This window comes from Anser brachyrhynchus (assembly GCF_964034855.1).
Source record: "Anser brachyrhynchus genome assembly, chromosome: 14".
In the NCBI taxonomy this organism is placed as follows: Eukaryota; Metazoa; Chordata; class Aves; order Anseriformes; family Anatidae; genus Anser; species Anser brachyrhynchus.
Window position 1 is genome coordinate 17352719 of NC_137709.1, and position 18327 is coordinate 17371045.

At 37.0% G+C, this 18327-nt stretch overlaps 1 protein-coding gene across 24 annotated transcripts in view; it reads right to left on the reverse strand.

The window, feature by feature from the left end:
• TENM2 (teneurin transmembrane protein 2) overlaps positions 1-18327 on the reverse strand; it is a 1469731-nt gene that overhangs the window by 1341944 nt on the left and 109460 nt on the right. The window contains exon 1 of one of the 24 annotated variants that reach the window (XM_080555519.1): positions 15900-16000. The exons of 22 other annotated variants lie outside the window; for them this stretch is intronic. The gene's annotated coding sequence lies outside the window, so the exon portion shown is untranslated. Of the gene's footprint in view, positions 1-15899; positions 16001-18327 lie in introns of those variants that run through there. One more of the 24 variants, XM_080555518.1, reaches the window with a different exon arrangement.

Here is an 18327-nt window from a genome sequence, read left to right on the forward strand (position 1 = left end):
ACTAGAAGTGATCTTGCAACTGACTGTTTCCTGTCCTGTGCGTTGATCCTTTCTGAGACTACTTTTGTAAAGCACTTTTTCTTTTAAAGATCAATAAAACCGATAATGCCTATAAATATCAAAAGCATCAACAAGTGAGGGGAGACCTCATCGCAGACTACAGCTTCCTCACAAGGGGAGCGAGGGGCAAGCGCTGAGCTCTGCTCTCTGGGCACAGCGACAGGACCCGAGGGAACGGCATGGAGCTGGGACAGGGGAGGGTCAGGCTGGGGGTTAGGGAAAGGTTCTGCACCCAGAGGTGGTCAGGCACTGGGACAGGCTCCCCAGGGACGTAGTCACAACCCCGAGCATGCTGGAGGTCAAGAACCATTTGGACAATGCTCTCAGACACATGGTCCAACATTTTTTTTGGGGGTGGTCCTTTGGGGACACAGGAGTTGGACTTGATGATCCTGGTGGATCCCTTCCAACTGGGATATTATATGATTCTATGAATTTTGGTTAAAAAGTCTCTTTCAATGATACTTATTGCTGAAGCGTTAGAGTCCAAGTTTACTTTTTCAGCATTTACAAGTGTGACTTCACAGCTGCTTCTCTAAAATGCAGTCAATATTTGTATATTACTTTGATGAGTTGCTAGTAACCCAGACTCCTAACACACAGCTGTGCTTTTGGAATCAAACATGCAATTCCCATAGATTTCAGTTACCAGAACTGCATTGCTTCTCCACCTCTTTTACATTTCTAGCATGTCAAGTTAGAACTTTTTTTTCCCCCCTTCTCTTCCTCTCACGCTTTTCAAAGGAGTCCTGTATGAAGAGATGGTGTTTGGTGGCTTTGCCGAGCAGCTGGGATACTTTGATATCTACTGGAGTCCAGCTGTGAATGTGGATTGAAAGGATAAGTCAAAGCACAGCAGACTTGGATTTTTAAGATTTATGTTATTTTTCCAGGCCTCTCTGAGGCAAGTTTATCAGTGCCTAACTCCAGAGAAACAAACCTCAGCAACATTGCAATGAACCTTGACAACTACTTAAGTTTTTCAAGCCTGCGGATCTCCATACATTCTCCTTAACTTTCATTTGGCTCTGTGTGGAACTGTTTCTGTTTAAGAACTGGAAGCTAGGCTTGTAACACAGCCATTTTAAAGTAGTTTTTATGTTTACAAGAAACTCTGCTTCTTTTCCCTGTTTTATTAGAAAAATACTTCATCTTCCTTGTTGTACTGAAAGATGCAAATGGTTAGTTTTGTACAATATTTCAAGTTATTTAGAAAACAGGAAGAAGAAATTCTATCACAATCTTTCCCAAATACATATATATTTACTTTTTCATTTAAATGGTCCAGGTACTTCTTCCTAGAGACTAAAATTCCTTTTCACCAACAGACCAAACTTCAAACACCTACTAGTATAGAGAGAAGGGTAACAATACTTTTCTCAGGATAAAGGATGCAAATTCATGTACATTCCTCAGGTCTTTCCTTGGTCTTCCCCCCCAGCACTGCAAAACCACAACACCCCAGAATGCCAGTTAAGTTTGACCCCAACTATAGTTTTGCTTAACCAACACCTTTACAGTAGTCAGAAAACATGCAAGCTATATGAGGAATGCATATCAAAACAAGGGTAAGAAAGTATAACTTCTAAGAAACTGCAAATTCAATTGTTCACAAAAATTAAATACTTTCAGTGAAATTTCCATAATTTCTATTTCTTATCCACATATCCACTACCATCTTCCTTGTATCTTTCTGCAGTCTTAAGAGGGAGCATGTATTTAAAGGTTTTTTTTTTGTTTGTTTGTTTTTAAGATTTCCTTCTTAATTGCCAGATATGTTTCAGACAATTATAGATTTAAAAATCAATCCTATCTTTCCCTAACACTTCCACCACACAATAACGTTGTGGCTAGATACACACAGATGGGATTGTAGTAAAACTATCAGCGACCTGTAGGACAAATCCTAGATTACACTAGGCACATTGGATCACTGAAAAACTTGGGTAACCAAGAAAAAAAGAAATCTTACAAGGAATATTGTATTTTCATCTAGAGTGGTTTCACGTAGAAAAAGCAAGTTTTTCTTTCACGTAGAAAAAACAAGGAAAAACAGTACTGATTTATATTGGGAAAGGGATCGAAAGCCATACTTTTCTGTAAAGGTATTTTAAGTTTTTTATGGGGACAGAAAAGAACATGCTATTTGTAATGGTGGTTCCTACCTCTTCAATCTGCATATAGAAACGTGCATAAGGTTTCAGCTTACTACAAAAATATCAAAGGGGGGAGGAGACGGGGAAGAGGATAAAAGGATCTTCCAAACAAAGGATTTTTGAAATAACATCATATCACTTCAATGCAGACCATTTAGAAGACTTCATGCAGAACCAATTCTGAATTTTATTCTATGCCTCTATCATCTTCCTAACAGCAAAGTGTGTCCCTCAAATCCATTATTTCTAAACCAGTTCTCTAATTCCAGGTGGTACGTAAAGAGAAGGAAAAAAAAAAAAGGCAATATTTCAATTGATTTTTTTTTTTTTTTAAGTTGCTTTAGAACACTGAGGGAAAGCACACAGAAAGCTGACATGGTTTGCAATAAGCTGTTCGCCTGGTGAGGCCAGGTGAAACTCTTAAATATGTAGTACTTCCTTGAGCATAAGTTTGGTTCTGATTCGATCTCCACCAGAAAAAACTCAAGATACATGAACTGAAAATCATCCTGACTGCCAAAACCTGGTCCTCACATGACGCTTTCAAACTGATCATCACAGTGATCTGTGGCCTTCAGTTCGCTGGGTCTAAGCGACTGCAATCAGATTATCCCTATACAAGTTTTGTTTTGTTTGTTTTTTATTTCCTTTTTTACAGCAATACACCATTTGGTGCATTTAAAAGCCAATCTTGAATATGAATATGGCAGCAGAGAGGGAAAAGAGAGTAACTCATCTTTTGGTACAGTTTCATTTAACTCCATTTGCTCAGATACGAGGTATTCATACACACTCCTCTACCACTGTCGTTCTTTCAAAAATAGCATGCCTTTCGCCTCATCTGACAAGCAGAGCTACTACTGTCTTATGTTTCATTGACTGAAAAGACAGATCAGGAAGATTACTGGTAAAAATATGTGCGTGATTTGTATGTAACATGCATACAAATACAAGAACTGTTCTGAAAAGGATTTTCAAGACAGATCTGCTGTAAATTAATGCATAGCTCTAAGGTCAGTACCATTTCCCATCATCAGAGAGTTCATTCTTTAATTTTCATGCAACGTTTTATTTTTAACAGGTTTTAGCACGTTTGTACTGTGTTCTTCCACTTAGTCAGAAGAAGCCTTCGCCACTAGATGTCACTATAAACAGAACATTGTGGATCACATTTCTGTTACTGAATTTACAACGTATTCAACTTTATTACTATATTTATAAATAAATAAATATAGTCTATCAAATCATGTTGATTGACTTGCTTATTTCCTAGAAGATGAGTAAATGCCAAATTTCAAATACATACTGAATCCCTGAATGTGGATCTAAAGATATAATGAGTAAAAATGTTAAAGATACAATACTTGAAGCATGGAGGATAAAAGCTACCAGTGTTTTATTTAGTAGCTGATAATGTCATGCATAGCCAGTCTTTTTTTTTTTAAGAAAGCATTGTAAGTATCTGTCTCATTAGAGAGCATAAGTAGCAGACAGATTAATGCACATATGCTACAACATTAATTAGAGAATCAGATTTTGCAGAAGATTGATAATTTGATAGTGACAATTGTAGCTGCAATTAATTGAGTCTTTTCTGGAAATCTGATGATATAAAAAGAAAATAAATCACAAGGATGCCAAGATCCAGCTTGAGGTGGAAGGGACGCAGGAATTATCTTCAGCATAAAGACAAAATGCCTCTCAACAAAGTGGAATTTGTACTGTGATTTTGCAATTATATTCCATTGTCTGTATTGACTTCTAATGGAGGAAAAGAAAAATCAGGCCACGTTTAAAAAAAAAAAAAAGCTTGAAAAAGCTTGTTTTTAACATAGACAAACAAAGGTTCCAATCAGTAATATAAGCAATCAACATTTAAAATGTCCTTAATAATAGGATAGTGGCAACAGAATAATGGTAGGAGAAAATAACTATTCAAATTACTCTGCTCAACTGACATTTAATAAATTCATATTTAAAAAATGACATTTAGAGAACCAGATGATAATGCAAATGAGGGCTATATTTATGAATGGGTGAAAAAACAGCTTCTAATCTGAAGTCTAAGAGCACCCTAGGTTTTGGTTCCCAGCAAGAAAACATCCTAGGTTTTGGAACGTGGCAGAAACTTGCTGACGGGCAGTGATCTGGTGCAGTACCTCAGCTGCATTCTGAGATGAATGCCACAGATTCCCCATCTGCCCCTACTTCCAGGGAAGAGAAAAAGCTTTCCAGTGTTGGTTCATTCTTGTTTATCCACATCACCCTCTTAACATGAGCTAACATTTTCCAAATATAGGATGGTCCAATATATCAAAATGAGTCGACAAACTGGGGTATTGCACTGTAACAAACTGGAGTTGGGCTACTGTCATAAGGTGTTTGGATGCCTCTCTCCATTTATCAGTGCATATTATACATCTCTATTCTGCCTAGCAGTTTCCATTATCAAAAGGTCATTACAATTCTTGCAGAATATTTTCATTGGCTGTAACAGTCCTCTAAGATTTGGCAGAAGTCTTTTGTGCTCAGCCACAAAAACATATAAGAAGCATTTTCAGCCAGTAACAGAGTAAAAATTATTATGGTCAGCATTCAAAATGCAGCACAACCATAGTACTAACCTTGATCCACTCATTTGCCTTAGAGCAAGGAACCCAAAGGCAGTCCCTCGAGTCAAGTCACAGGAGCTCTGCCTTCTCTTTCTTTCCCCCCACTCCTTTCCAAAGAAATAATTCTTTGAAAAAAAAAATAAAATCTAAATTCACTTACATATTTACATTCCATTTATTACTGAAACGTTCATACTCCTAGCACTTACTTACTCAATGGGGCTACTATAGGGTTTATGGGATCTGGTGATGAAGTCAAATATTCTAATGTTACTTACTTGAATCTCAGATTTAATTGTATTATCTTTCCAAACATCAATTAAATATTTGCCTCAGCTTATAGAATGGAGCTGCCTTTGCAAACTATGAGATCATTTATTTCATGTATCTTTGATGCAGAACAAGACAGAAATATCAGCTTTCTCTTGCTGCTTGATAATGTAGTTAATGTCTGTACCATGTTAGGGAACCACAACACATACAGAAGGTTTAAGCTCTTCTGCTGATACATGATGAAGCTTGGGAAAGAAAAAAAAATGAAACCCTATTTGTGAAAATGTTAAAGATATGCAGGTTGGTAAGGGAGGAACTGTGTTAGACACTTCAGAGCAGGCTTAATTCTGTTCTCTTGTTTATGTGGTTTATTATGCATTTTTAATTACATGATTACACAAGATTGTCCCACAGGGCACCAGCCTCACTCAGCAATGAGATCACAGAGTGCAATTATAGGGTTAGAATGATGGGTAAGAGAGGTTTGGGAAGAAGTACTATGTTCTTGTGAGGGGCCAGACAGGATGAGATTTTGGTGGATGTGTTAAGAAGGTACAAAAAGATACAGCCCTCATTCTTAAAATTAAACTACATAAGCTATTTAATTATCTCCCCAGTTTGTTTCAGATACAGGTAAAGACATGCACATGCCCACGGTCTTAGCTTTTGAAGAGTTCACCTTAATTCTGACATTTATGCAGGTCTTGAATGAAGATTCTTATCAAGTCTGGACTCAACATGCTACACAAGAGCTTCTTCATGCAGCTTCATTCGCTTTCTTTCCTGGAGAGTGACAGTGCTGTTGTTCTTGGTTAGTTGTTCTGTTTTTAAACAGAACTGTTGTTAGCTTTGCTTAGCACCAGTCAGTGCTGGGTAATAAGTGACAGTGATTTTATCCTATGTTGGGGTGAAGATACATATGGGTCATTTTATACTGTATTTTTACTACAGCCTCCTAAATTCATGTATTTAAAAACAAAAGTCACCTAGTGTTGTAGCCATACATTTAAAGTATGTTAAAAATACACAGAGGTTACATTTCAAATCCAACATTAATTTTAGGTTTTCCTCAGGCAATATTTATTGTAATTAAATCTTAAACAAAATTAAAGAAAAGCCTAAGCCTTGCATCACACAGAGCTTGCAAATCTGCTCATCTCACACTTGAAATTACATCCCCTTAATAGAAAGTCAGTTTCAGTTTGTCAGAACACAAATGTTAATTAGAGCTTCAGAATGCCTGTTTGAGTCTCAGATAAAAAAACCACCAATGCATAAATCAAAACAAAGTAATCAATACAGCTGCTGCAATATTTGTGGCATTCATTTCAATATCTAGACTAAAATCCCAGATAAAAACATCTGAAAATGAAATAATCAACATCAATCATTTAAATCAAATTGAGAAGCTTTCAGACTGTGTAAGAATCATGACTACAATTGATTAAGTGGGAACTTCAGGCATACTGTTTAATTGCACAAAGAAACCCCAACCTATTTGTTGGTGTTGAGCTTTTTGTTATTTCAACATATTAATAAAGAACTATTCAATGAAAATAAAACTCTTGATATACAGGCTGAAAAAGTCTGCGAATTCCTTTAAAAAGCCAGCACTTACGAGCAAAGATGGGAAAAATTCACTCTATGCAGAAAGAATCAACATCACAGAACATACACTAGTCAACTTGATCTTTATTAACTCTGTAACCACCTTCTTGCTCTGCTCTCTGTCCCTTCAGGACTTATCAGGCATAGACTTTCTAACAGGCTGGGGTTTCACCTACTTCAGTTCATGTTGAAAGAAACATTAAGTCTCTTTGGGATCACACAACCACAGAATGATTTAGGTTGGAAAAGACCTCTAAGATCATCAAGTTAACCTAGCTCCTTGATAAAGTTGTACAGCCACTCAAGACATTAATACTAATTTAATCAAGCTCCATTTTGGAATTATCCACAACTGAGGGAGAAGGACCCATTTCACTTGGAGAGGGTTGAAGGAGGGCAAACTGCAGAGCTCAGCAGAGTAATTTCATCTCCATATCTGTAATCTGGATCTAAGCTGTATCAAAACAAAAAGGGTCTTTTACTATGCTGAATTGTAGTGCTACCAAACATGAGCAGCAGGTGTTTGCAAAGTACTTCTCTGAATACTTGGAGATACTGGAGGGAGCTTTCTAACCATGCCAATTAGTAAAAAGGAATGCTTACTTATAGGTATTCAAAACCTAATGGTAGACTTGGTTGCAGGCCTTTGTGTTGAAGATCTCCTTAAGAGGATGGCACTTCATTGTATTTCTTGTCTGTCATTGACTCTGTCAACGTCTTTTGCCTTAAAAAATTCTCAAGATTAATAATGTTTGCAGCTTTACCCTTTTAGATCTATAAAGTTTATTACGAACACAGATGTCCTAATTTATTTGAGTGACATCACTGATACCAGTATATCCAACTGTTTCTGTTCTTACCATGCAATTTAAATTGGTTGCCACTTTTGCCAGTGTTTATAAGCTTTTGGTTAGGTTTGCCAAGTAATAACAAACTCTTGGAAACTGAAGATGTGTCATAGTTATTTACTAGTATACAACTAGATAGTTAAAGACAAACCCTTCAGGAACGGTCTATGAATAATAACAACAATAATAAAGAAAATTTAATAATAAAGAAAACCTGTTACTTTACAACAAAAACAACTCACTACTGATCTGACAATTCAAGCAAACTGTACGTAGCGGACTGATCAACTACAATTATTCACGTATTCTTAGAATGCGAGACAGCTTCAAGGAAAACCACTACATATCTGTTGTTTTAAAACAACAAGCTAACCAAAGAAAAAAATCCCTAAAGAATCCAGAAATAAATCAAGTACAAAGCTTTTTACAATAAAGAGAACAAAATCAAATGTAACTTTTGCCGTGAGAGTACTGAAACTGCAGTAACTCCCAAAGCTTCAATGAACATGACCACATCCATGCAGCCACATGGCATGCTCAGACTTCATTAAGTTGGCTTTAAATAAAAGCTCACGTAGCTAACAAGAGCTGTCGAGCATCTCTGGACTGTTTCATCTGCGCTACCCCAGCTGCAGTCACATACGGGGGAGTACACACACCAGCCTCCTGAAGCAGAAAGCTATCCGAACTTTAACAACCTGCACTAATAATCTGATGTAGTTTCTTGGAAGTTCATTCTTTAGACTGGGCATATACTGGGGGGTCTAACTAAAATTTAAACTGTTGGTTGGTGTCCCGGTTCTATTCTACTAACAGATTTTAAACTGTCTTCCCACCCACCCTGCTCACTGCAGTGCCTTACCAAGCTTGTATAAAAATATTTTACGTAATTGTTAAACCTTCGATTACAAAATACTGTGTAAGACTCATCACAGATATTTATAGTCTGCACAAACTTTGTTTGCTCATCCATAGCAAGCATTTAATAAAGCTAGTTCATCTGGAAAGAAGTTAAATTAAATAATCCAAAATGAATGTGATGCATATTCAGAAAAATATGGTGTTTAGAACTAACAACAATGAAAATTAGGCCGTAGAAAAAATAAAGTCTGCAATATTTCACCCATTTTTTTCACTTTACCACCAAGGAAAAAAATAATTAAGTGCTGGTATTTTACCGGCTTGGTACTAATTTCTTTATTGCCCTATACAGAAAAAAAATGTATTAATAAACAGAAATTTTAATAATTGCCCCTTCCTATTTAAGTTCCAACTTAGATTTCACACATCTTCTGACACAGAAAAGGGAGGGGTTTGTTGAACCAAAAAATCTTGGATTTTCAGTCATATAATCATAAGAGAACCAGAAAGTTAAAGATCTTCATCACTTGTACAAACATAATTGCATAAAAAGGAATTATGTGCAGTTCCCCCATTTGTCTCTACTCTCTAAAGTTAATAGCACACTTGTTAATGACTTCAGGATTAGACAAGTACCCCTGAGTAGATGGCCACTGGAGGGATAGACTACTCTGAGAACTGGCCTGAACAAGGGCACTGAGCATAATGCAAGTCAGATGCAGTTTCTAGGCTTGGATTTGGAAGGTCATCTCTGAGAGCTCCTGATTGCCTTCACCCAGCTCCTCTTCCATGGAGAATCAGGCAGGCAGGTGAATCCAGATGACATAAGCGTCACCTCTGCTAGATCCATGAGTCCACACTCCTCCTCGTATCAGGAAGCAAATTACACATATAACTAACTCGCATGCTAAAAGCTTCCAGGCCACATAGCCCCCTCCAGTAAACACCCCTCTGTTGGCAGTCACTAATCCTGAAGTGTTTCTTCTGTAGCTATGGAAACATCCAACACATGAATGTTATTTCTCCTTATCTCTGTCAAAGAGAATCTGATTGTTAAGATGTCTGAGGATGATGACATTCTATACATTTGTTATAACTTAAGAATTTTATCAAACCTATAAGAACGACCACATGGAAAACGCCAGAGCAAGGAAGACCAAACCACAATCATCACACTCCTTCCAGTAAAGGAATCTTAATGCTAATGACTTGCCAACATATCCCTGGCACAAGCACCCCACGCACCCCCAGCACCCAGAGAAGCAGAGAAAAGGTGAGCACACAAGAAAAAGGGGGAGGTACTAGGATGTTTGTAGTGCTAAATAATTTTAACATTATTCCTGAAACTTCTTCTGTATAGTAATACACATTTTTTCCTATTTTAACAATTAAATCCACATTAACAATAACCCTTTGACTATTTTGCTTTCGATATATTAATAATATGCCTTTTTGCCTGTAACACGATTTGAAGTGCAACAGTATGTTGCTCTACCCACGCACTAATTTAGTTATGAGTTTTTTATACACCCTACTCAGATGGAAATTCCTTAAAGCCAGATAAAGGTAGAAATTTCATTTAATATACTGTAATTAATAAAACCAGAAACCTCAGTTATCAAGGTGATCATATTTTCAGGAGAGAGTGTCGTTGAAACAGTGATACATAATCAAGATCCTGCATGGTGACAGAGCTTGTTAAAGGCATTCTTTGCCAGAAACATCCCTACTGCTCTATGCTATTTATCAAAGAAAATTTTCTAATTTTCCACATGCATTTATAGTTTTTCCACATTTACAGTTTTAAAACACAGAGCTGGCAGAAGTATACTCTATCATACTACAAAGTTTGTCTTTAATACATTATATTACATAATTTTTAAATTAAAATCCTATTATTCTTTGCAAGAGACTACGATTCACAGTGACTTTTGTAATAACATAAAATTCAAGAAGTAAGCACAGGATATGTATATCTCAGTAACTCAGAGAAGCAGGCATTTTGCGCTAGCAAAAAGGACAATCTGAGCGGTGAAAGTGACGCCATTCAAAGGAGTGGGAGGAAAGACGGGATCCTCACAAGCCAAGGGATAACACCACATCTGTGCAGTCAAGCTTGGGGAATTAAAATGACAGGAATAATTCCACTTTGATGGCTGCTCATGAGATTATCAACATACACATCCCAGAAGATGCTGGTATATTTATGCTACCTATAGTTTTAAAAACAATGTCAAAGCCACTACGGATTTTCTTCCTCATTTTTTCCACTTTCTCTTATAGACACATCTATGCTGGAACCATTCTTGAACAGTTCTCTATTTGTATAACCTCTTTTAACTAAAAATTTATCAAGATAACAAGCATCACTAATATTTTGTTTAATACTATTTTTTTATATTCTGAGTTTAAATTAATAATGTCATATATTCTACATTTATTCATGTTGAATAAAAAATAAATAAAATAAAAAAAAAACACCTTCTACTTACTGACACATCTGAATTTTAGATCAGCCTGTCTCATTACATCTGTGGAAGATCTGGGGTACTCTATCTACTCTGACAGGTTTAGCTTCAGCTGAGCAACATAACTCAACCTGCCAGCGTTCAAATACTGGGAGCACACTCACTGCAAGTACTTTGCAAATTGTACTACGATTTATTTGTTTGATGTAACAGAGCACTTGCTCTATAACATTAGTGTTACGATTCCACATACCTAATCAAATTAATTTTCAAATGACAAAAGTGAGTTCCTTCCACCCCAAACAAACCTGTCCGTAGTTCCGGTCTAAATGTAATGAGCTGTGTCCCTTATATGAAAGGAAATTAGGATATGCAACACACAAAGACTTTCAATACTGGTGTTGTATAATCATGTTTGGGTGTGCCTATAATAAAATTATTTTGCGTTGGGGGAAGGTGTCATTGCTTTTAAAAAAAAAAAAAACACCTCACAATTAAGTCTGTTGTATTATATGAACCCAAGTACAAAAAGGGGACAGAGGGCACAAACAAGGTGCCTTTCATCTGAAAGGAACTTGGAAGATATGCTTCAGAAGTACACCTAAATCTCCCCCATCCTGAAAGAGCGTTCCATTTAAAAATAAACAAATAAATAAATCAGAATTAGAGTTAGCATGGAATATAATTCCTGCAAAATATGCGTTAGTGAGAATGCCGGTTCAAGACACTAAACCTTTCACTTCGTATATTCACTTAATAGCCTACTTAATAGCCTGCACTACCTCCTGCAAGGATTTTGCCACTGTGTATTATCAAAGGCAACATAGGTTGTGCAGGGGTTGTTTTGTGGTTTTGTTGGGTTTGTTTTGAAGCATCAAAGCACACGTTCTAATTAAGATTTACAGATCAGCATTATTTTAATATCCTCAATGAGATTCCATTCGCAAAAGCACAGTCCACACAGGAACACGACTCAAGCATTCCCGAGTTGCCTGTGCATTCAGAATTCACAGCAGCTCTACCAGTCTTTGGGGTCATGGGGGGATGTTTTTTTTCCTTCCATCCACTTCTGTCACCCCTCTTGTGAAAAAGAAGAAATATCAGTTACTGTTGTACACTGATCATTACTTGATATTGGCAAAAAGTGCTTTCAACTACTTTCAACTAGATGTCGGAGAATAACTTAATATTGTTATGAAGTAATCCTTGTATCACTGACTTCAAATTGGCCATGAAATACCATAATTCTAGGGATACAGTCAGAGAATATTTTTTAATTTAACTTCAATACTCGGCTCACGTAATACAAAATTTAATGATAGTGGAGAAGATAATCTTGAACTGTTCTTCATAAAGATAAAGAACACTTGAAAGCCATTAAGACTAATAGCATTAGTATTTCCTACGCATGCTAACGCATTATTTCCTTTATTTTTACTGGTAAAGACTAACCCTTCAGAAAGGGCACGAATGAGCTATACAAAAAGAGACCTAATATGCCCAAAATGTCAGAATGATTAAAGATCTTTTAACTGACTTTGAGATTGATAGGTGTCAATCAGTAAAGCTGTCTCTAAATCTGTCTAAATCTATATTAGATATGATACTAAAGAATACACAATAGCAGTATGATTGGAATGCTGTCTTCTGAAGTTTAAATGGTTCTACCCTAGCCCCCATTAGAACCAAACTGTGTCAGTGAATACTTCTGGACTGAATGAATGCAGGAATTAAACACTTGTCACTGCCCTGGTAAAATTAGGATACATAGATGAAGATCATGTAGCTGCATGCTAATACTACTTGCTGTTCAAATGAATAATGCTTTGTAATTTTCAACACTTGCATAAACATTAAAGATACCTTTTATTTTATTCTAGACTGACTGACAGGACTCCAGCATTTGAAACATCAACCCCCTGTGTCCAGCTATCTGCACATAAATACTAAATAACACAATAGCAAAAGAGACAAGTATATATTTCATTTCTAGACGTTTTGCCACCCAGTAAGTTTCCATTAAAACAAGAAAATGAAGTCTCAGGTCTCCTAAAAAAGAAGAATTTTATATAAATATATATATATATAAATCTATATATACACACACACCCCTAGTGCAACCACAGTTGCTGGCTCATGTTTTAGTAATCTAAAAATATTCTTTTCCATAAAATTACATGATCCAATGTTGAAATCAAAGAACTTCTTTTGTGTCTTTGTAAAGCAAAAACCATCTACAAAAAAAGAAGATTTTCTCAAGTTGTGTTATGACACATTTACACTTTAAGGGTTGAGACATTTATATATTCTGGTGAAGAAGCCTTGGCTTCAAATCAGGGTTGGAGGTTCTAGCAAAGATGTTTGATAATAAATAAATAAATAAATAAATTAGGGGAAACTGCCATCAGCAGAGCATATTGGGCAAATACAGACAAGACATGCCAGTTCTTCTCAGGAGAAGCCTTGCACTTCTTTTGAACAAGTCTCAAGTTGAACAGATGTTGTGGAAGGCATATCTGACAGAGGGCCTTTCGCGTAAAACAACTGATTGTTAACGACTCTGTAAAAGCTTTGGGACAGGTAATGCAGAAACATGCTCTGAATAATCCTGCACAGCTTCGGGTGAGTATATACAGTACCTTTTTTGCCCTGGCATAGAACATAACAATAAGCATGCAAGGCTCTGATAGTAAACTGTTCATGGGTAAGGCTTACTTCAAATGTTCAGGTCCTAGAGTCTCACAAAATACTTTTTAGCATTCTCCTTAGCATGTCTACATTTTACAGTGATTAAAATGATTTCCAAATGCAAGCTATGGGAACCTTGTAATTTTTGTACAGACTATTACTATTGAATCATTCTCCTTAGAATCTTTCTTTTAAATATACGCCTCCCCTCTTCCCCTAGCTTTTAGGGAAAAAGCAATGGAGAGCAAGAGAGGAAATAAAAGGCAATGAAAAAAGATGTAAAGGATACGGTGAAACTATTTAGTTTTTCCAGTGAGTAATGTCAAGTTCAACAGCTAGTGAGCTTATTCATTTGGTTTTATATAAACAGGATGATCCTTTTGAAGTGTCTAACAGGCTTCATTATCTCAAGCAAGAGAATCTCTATGCCCTGGTCTACACGTCAAGAAATTAAAATGCATCTACATGGAAACATGCAAATAGAAGTAATTGCACCTAGTTAACATGCTGAGCAGGCTCCTACAATGTTTCTTCCAGTGTGTTAGTAAGATTAAAATTAAAACCAGCTGTCCATCTCTATCCCTGCAAAAATCATGGATGTAGCTGCAAAAACGTGAGGGTTCTGGATCTCCCAAGTTCACCCGTTACCTAGATAACTACACTACTTGGCTCCTTTTCAGCATTTCCCTCAAATTTACAGTTTAGTAAGTGGATCACTGTGCTTAACCTCTATCCCTCTCAAAAAAAAAAAAAAAAAAAGTAACCACAGGTATTTTTCCAATATTACTAATCGCTTCTCAAGCTCACAGAACTGAAACCTTACACTGTGGACCTCAAGGCTGGGATGGATATACTGTTGCTATGTTGGTAAAGAACAGATAAAAATGAGTGACAAGCATTTCAGACTTTCTTCTTCCCATTACCATTCTAACAGAAGTTAGAAGAAATAAGAGCAAAAGGGAAATATCCATCAGAAAGAAGTCCAGTATCAACAGTTTTTCTGTCAGAAAGGACAGTTTTATCTTTAGTCTTGTGCCATGATGTTGCATAAAAACTAATATTTTAAGCCTCTGAAAGGTTGAAATAAAAGAGTTCACTGGAAAACATCCCATCAGAGCATGACAGATGCACAAACTGAAGGTCTTTCAGTCTTTGAAGTGCTGTTTGACAAAACAAAAAATTTGGATGCAACATATGCTTTTTGGCATTTCTGGAAAAGGTAGGGCATGAAAGAATCACCTCAAATCAACGCACTCTGAAAACCTGCTCTAAACAGCACCCTACATCAAATAATGTGTTTGCTTTTAAGGGATTTGTTTCTTTCCTTCTTTTTAATTATAGCTGTAATAGAATTGATATTGTTTCATGAAAGTGGAATTCCAAGGGCATAAACTTAACTTTTTCTTCAAGAACACCAGTATGGATAACACCACTGAAGCTCAAATCATGAGATCATGAAACAAGCCCACAAAGAGCATCAGCTCCAGACACCCTAGTCTATATTGTAGTCTTTTCCCAAAGCATTTCTGTGTAGCCACTAAAGCAGTACTAACTTTAAAGTAGAACTGATACTCTTCTGTCACCAGTAAGGAGGACTATTTAGAAAAATAAAACATAAAGAGACACAGACTTAAGCAACTTCGACAATTCTGTTCTAGCACAGGTCTGAAGCAACTGAACAGAACACAATTAACATGACAGTATCCCCTTCATTAACATAGCAGTGACCTAGTTATTTAGCAGGACGAGGTGTAGATGTTTAACCACGCACAAGTATCACATTTGCACACAGAAAGGGAAACAAAATATGCGCACCTGGTAAGAGCGATCAGCAACAGTGAGCTTGTATTTACTAACAGTGGTTTCTAAGTTTACAAATCCTGTACTAAACAGACCATTAGCAGGGTCACTAAACATATAACCAAGAAGAGCATTTTAAAACACTTCTATGCCTCACCGTTCCAGAAGCCAGCAAAATCCAGGGGCACTACCCTGCCCTCACAGTGCTTCTCCTGGTCGCCCCACATCCAAAATGGCTCCAGGTGAGCACTCACACCAAGCACTGCCTCCATCCCAGCCATGTCAAGGACCATTCCCTTCCCATCACGTCTCACTACAGCACAGGCACGCCATGAGCACACCACCTGCCCTCACAAACACACCAAGCCCTCACAGGCAGCTGCCCACTGCCAAGATCCTCCCTCACCTTCCCTGCAGCCATTTTACCTCAGAAACCTCTCTGCCCTGGGCACCACACACAAGCCCATCTCCTCCCTCACGCCCCCACTTAAAAAATTTCCCTGTAAAGAGCAAGGAACACTCAACCTTACTTCCACACTGCTCTACCACCTTCCCTCTTCGACTCTTCTGCCCCTCTGCATTCCCAAGCGCTCACAGCTGCCCAAGCAGCCCTCGCTGTAATGGCGCTCACAGCCCAGCAGCACCTAGCGGCCCTCTGGGGCATGCCTGCCCCTGCCCAGCCCTGAGCCCGGCCTGCACCGCTGGCCACCTGTTCTGTAAAAGGGACATTTCTCCAAAACAATAGCAATATTCAGTGGTACAATCATGGAAATTGCAGTAAGTTAACATTAAATGCAACATTAAATATAATTAATGTAAATATTAAATGTGGGTTTCCTCAGCGAGCACCTGGGATTGGTGCTGCCACAGTCCCAGAAGGAACTTTGTAGAAGGTGACATCCAACAGCTGCCACTGAGCATATTAAAGCTAAAATATTCCACAAATGGCAATTCACTTTCAGCCATAAAACGCATAAGAATTTGATATAATTCCTTTTCTACTTTTCTTCTAGATTTCACCTCACTCTTAAGCAGAATGTGTTGTATGAAGCAGATGTGTAAGCAAGCACATAGGCAGACAAGACAGACTCATTCCAGGTATTTAGTGAACAGAACAAAGATAACAGAACTTCTCTAAATTTTCCTGTGTATTAAATATATATATATATAAAATAACATTTAGAATACTGGCTGCCATTTACCAGTTTGCAGAATACAAAAATTGAAAGAAAGGTAAAAGGACACCATTTCTGAACAGCCATCATTAAACAAGAACCTACTGAAATAATTGGAGTGAAACATTGTGCTATGAATGCAGAATTTTATCCTGGGTTAGGCAATAGCATTGACCCAGCCCAAAACACTGGGGGTCTAAAAGCCAACCTAACTGCTAATAAATATCACAAACCACAAGGCTTCTGAAATTCAATTACTCTTTAGCTGCATATCTGAACTCAAAAATCTCTGTGGAAAGCCTGGAGTGTATGATATTTTAAAGGATGTTTTCAAGATATGAAAAAAATAAAAGGTCATGATAACCAATGATTTAACAGATTGTGGGTGGAGAGGTGTTTGTGCTTCTGATAGTTAATTAATTGGCAGTTTTAGAGAGCACAGTTCTTAATTAAGCTGTAAATATGTGTTGATGAGCTTTGTGATTTAATAATGATTAATGACTCTATGATGTTACCATAAGAATGTAGAAAATGGAATTACATCTATAGCTTAGCAGATACATTCATAATTTTTCATTCAGTAATTTCATAGAAACATATAGGGTGCTTCTGTAAGGCTGTGAACTTGAGCATGAAGGTTTGATATAGGTCATGTGCTTTATGAGTGTCTGAAAGTGTTCAGCAAGTTGCGGAGTGGGAAAAACAAATTATTTGCGAGGGCTGTATTGTTCATGGTGATGAAGTGGCATTGGTGTATGTTATTGATTTATGTTATTTTTCTTTAATTCTCTTTAAAATTTTACTATTTGTGCTGAAAGTAACCAGACTTCTACAACAGAAACTCTGATTTAGGGGAGATATTCTAGGGAAAAAAAAAAAAAAAAAAAAAAGGACTGGTAGGACTGGTATACCTTAATCTTGTGTCTATTTTTGATTGCATAGAAAAGCAGGTTGTGCACCATGGAAGATGGTATATAGGGCATGTTCTCAGTGTCTGGTGAAAGACTTAGTGGAGCCTGCTGCCTTTACAGATGTAAGTAAATATAAGAACAAGTTCCTCAATTCCAACACAACTCCTATCTAACCTATAGGTAATCATGGATCACAAGGTTTACTGGAGGAAGGAGAACTGGAAGCACAACCAAGTTTTGCCAGAAGAAAATCTGCTACTACAGTGTAACTTATATAACACAAAGACTTTACATAAGCAAAAACAGAATAGCTGGTGAGAATGAAAGTGAATGTTTTTGTCTTTCCTGAATGTTAACAGGGGTTGATATACAGCCCTTTGCCCTCTGATGCCATAATTAGTATTGTCTTCCATGAGACTACTATTCCTTCTCCCCTTGGAAAACCAGAAAGAATGAGACTTTGGGGTTCTTTGCCAAAAGATTTTACTGCTAATGACAAACAGGAATATTCATTCAGATAAAACTAGGATTGTGTACTAAAAGAAATCAAGATCCTGTAAATGTCATAATTACCAAGGCTCAGGACCTGAAAATGAAAAAACACCTGAAAAGAGGACTAGAAATTATGTAAAATATGTAAAACAAAAAAATGTTATGCTGAACTGTAGCCAGACTGTATGATTTTTAGGTAGCAAATTCCACATGTATTCTTCCTACTGAAAATCGTACAAGTTTTCTGATGGGATCTTTGTAAGAAGTTTGTGTCAATCTCAGGGATTTAAAACCTGCTTGAAGAGTATAACTTGAGCTTAACTATGGAGCAGCTAAGGCCTTTCTATATAAATTTTACATAAGTTTACAGTGCTA